Raw genomic sequence first — 2,927 nt, 5'->3', positions numbered from 1 at the left:
TTTATTTATTTATTTATTTATTATTATTTGCTATTTATTTATTATTTATTTATGCAGTGTTTTCTGTTTTCAGTAGCATACCAGTTTCACGTACCTTTTGTTGACACCTATGCATTTCTCTGTTGCTGTTGTTTTGAGTGATGGTGAATGGTGTTATATTTTCCATTTCCATGTCCCCATGCTCAATGTTTATATATAGAAATATAATTGACTTTTACATGTTTGTCTTGTACCTGTGACCTTGATGAATTGATTTATTAATTCTTGGAAGATTTTATGGGTTCCTTGAGATTTCCTCTCTAAAGAAACATGCTGTCTACAAATCTAGACAGTTTTATTTCTTCCTTTCTTGATCTGGATGACTGGTATTTCCATTAAAACCTAGAAATTTTGGCTTTGACTCCACACTGCCTCGTGGCTGCCAGGTGAATATGGAAGTTTGGGTTCCATATTCATGACACCCGGGGGCACAGGGGTTCCTCATTGCTGCTGGACAATGACGGAGTTACAGTCTTCACTGATGTACACTTGGCTGAAGGCAGTAGAGTGGCCAACTCTCCATCTGGCCTCCTCTCATATCACCCCCAAGCAGAGGGTGGGGAGACCACCTATGGTTCCATTTAATCCCCACCAATGCTACAGGGGTGTGTCAGGGAGGACGATGGACTATAAAAGGCCCTGTTCTTTGCTAGTCCTTCTCCAGTACCACATAGCAAGGGGCAAAAGCCCAGTGATCCTGGCCCTCTCCACCCACTCTTGGCTGCTGTGGGTGTGGATAGGGCCACGGAGTCCCCTAGAATACTCAGCTGAAGCAGTGCAGTTCTGTTGAAGTTTTCTGTCTTGCTAGATGGCCTCTTCCCTGACCTCAGGCTAATGAGAGCAGGCCTCGGTGGAAGCATTGCTTACGGATTTTGCTTTGTTGCTTCTGCAACTATTAGCATCTCTTGGGCACCAACTTGTGGGTCCAAGCCTGGGCTATAAGAGGCAGATGCAAAACCCAAGAAATGCCTCTGCACATTGATCCTTGGGTACCCAAGCTTTGCTTCCATCATCATGATTTGGGATTCAAGAATTTCTTTGTTTTCTTTAAAGGTGATGTCCCTGCATTGGACCTCTAAAACTTTTATAGATTCTAATGCATCCTGCCTCTTTCTAGATTTTTTTTGTTATGCTCTGCGCCAATGTGTTTTACCAAAGCCTCCAGGAATTCCCCAGGAAGGGCAATGACATTTACAGCTCTGTGAAGTCGAAGCAGACCCTGCAGGTGCCAACAGCTACAGGCTGGGACCATTCTCCCAAAACTGGGTCGAGCTTTTCCTTGAAAGGGCAACGGGGTGAGCCAGTGCCAGGTCTGTGTGTCCTGCACATGTATCCCGTTTATCCTCAGGACAACACCTCACAACAAGCTTTTTCCCACTAAAGAGGTGGGAAAAATAAGCCTTTAGAAGTTAAATACATTTTTCTACTGTTCTATAGCTTAGGAGTAGAGTTCACACACTGAGAGCAACACCCACTTTGTAAACCACCAGGACAGTCTGGTTCATGCAAATATTGGCTAAATGGAACAGTGCTATTTAATTATTATCATAGTAAATAATTAGACTTTCTAATACTGAAATGTAACTAGCTATTCAAGCATGTAGAGCTGATTTTGCTCTTAGACAAGACATTGAAGTATAAAAAAAGTAGGTCCTAGGTAACTGGAGAATAATACTAGCCTAGGAAGCTTGCTGATACCAGCTGTGGTAAGAATAGATGCATACCTGGTTTCTTGCACCTCCAAAGCAAATGCATTGTCTCCCTGTGTCCTCTGCTCTGGCTCTGTCTCCATCATCCACACAGGTACGTGCAGGTTGGACTTCCTTGGACAAATAAGCAAGAAAGCACCTGAACCTTTGTAAGCATCCACCTAGGCTTGCAACCCCAGGATTCACAGAGCTTTTGGCTTCTGCTGTGCCTCTTCCAACACCCTTCTGCCAGTGGGTCTTTTGGCACATGGGGGAGGGTGCCAGCTGAGTCACTTGCATACCGTCTTTAAAAGCAAGCTCTGGGCAAGGATCCAGCACCCAGCAAACCTCCAGACAGGGTGCGTTGTCTCCAGTGGTGGGAGCCCAGCCATCTCTTTGCTCCTCCCACACACTCCTTCCTCCTCCTTCTACTCCTTGGCCTCTGGCCCAAGCTGGCCTACTCCTCCTCTGTCTCACACACAGCAGGGATTCAGAAGCTCAGGCATTTTTTTCCCATAAAGGAAACAGTCCCCTCCCGTCTGACGCCTCCCTGGGTCGATAAGATTCAGACTCAGCCAGGCCTGGAGTCAGCCTAAGAGAGAGGGCTGCATCTCTCAGCAAAGCCTTCAGTATATGACCAGGCTCAGCCTACCTCCCTTTGCAGAGGTGACAGGCAGGCTATCTCAGTGGAACTGGCTTGCTGTCTGGGCCCTGATCTGGGTGTCCAGACTGCTTTTGTTAGCAACAGCAGCGCCCACAGCTGCTTAAATTTACTGAGACACCCTGTTTGCCAGGTACTAGGCATACACTCTAAGCATCACTTCATCTAAATCTCCATGAAAACTCTCTACCGTTGGTACTACCAAACCTCCACTTTATAGATAGGGCCAAGTTAACAACATCAGATGCTTAAATGATATGCCAGGCACTGAGCTAAGCCCTCCATATCCTGGGGATCCACATCTGTGGCTTTAGCTATCTGAGGATTAGAAATATTAGGGGGAAATTGCATCTGCACAGAACATGCACAGAGTTTTTCTTGTTATTCCCTAAACAATATACTATAACAACTATATACACAATGTTTATAATGTATCAGGTATTATAAGTACCTAGAGAGGACTTAAAGTATATAGGAGGATATGTACCAAATACTGTGCCACTTTATATAAGGGACTTAAGCATCCAGGCATTTTGGTA

At 45.0% G+C, this 2,927-nt stretch overlaps 1 long non-coding RNA gene across 1 annotated transcript in view; it reads right to left on the bottom strand.

Moving 5' to 3' along the window:
• Positions 1 to 2,019, bottom strand: part of LOC115070309 — a 15,406-nt gene extending 13,387 nt beyond the window's left edge. Inside the window, exon 1 of the long non-coding RNA XR_003849484.1 lies at positions 1,764 to 2,019. This is a non-coding gene — a long non-coding RNA (uncharacterized LOC115070309). The remainder of the gene's footprint in view (positions 1 to 1,763) is intronic.
• Positions 2,020 to 2,927: the final 908 nt, after the last annotated feature.

This window comes from Nannospalax galili, unplaced genomic scaffold, assembly GCF_000622305.1.
Source record: "Nannospalax galili isolate Female #2095 unplaced genomic scaffold, S.galili_v1.0 scaffold335, whole genome shotgun sequence".
Taxonomy (NCBI): domain Eukaryota; kingdom Metazoa; phylum Chordata; class Mammalia; order Rodentia; family Spalacidae; genus Nannospalax; species Nannospalax galili.
The sequence above is the reverse complement of the archived record's forward strand: the minus strand, read 5'-3'. Positions and strand labels throughout refer to the sequence as shown.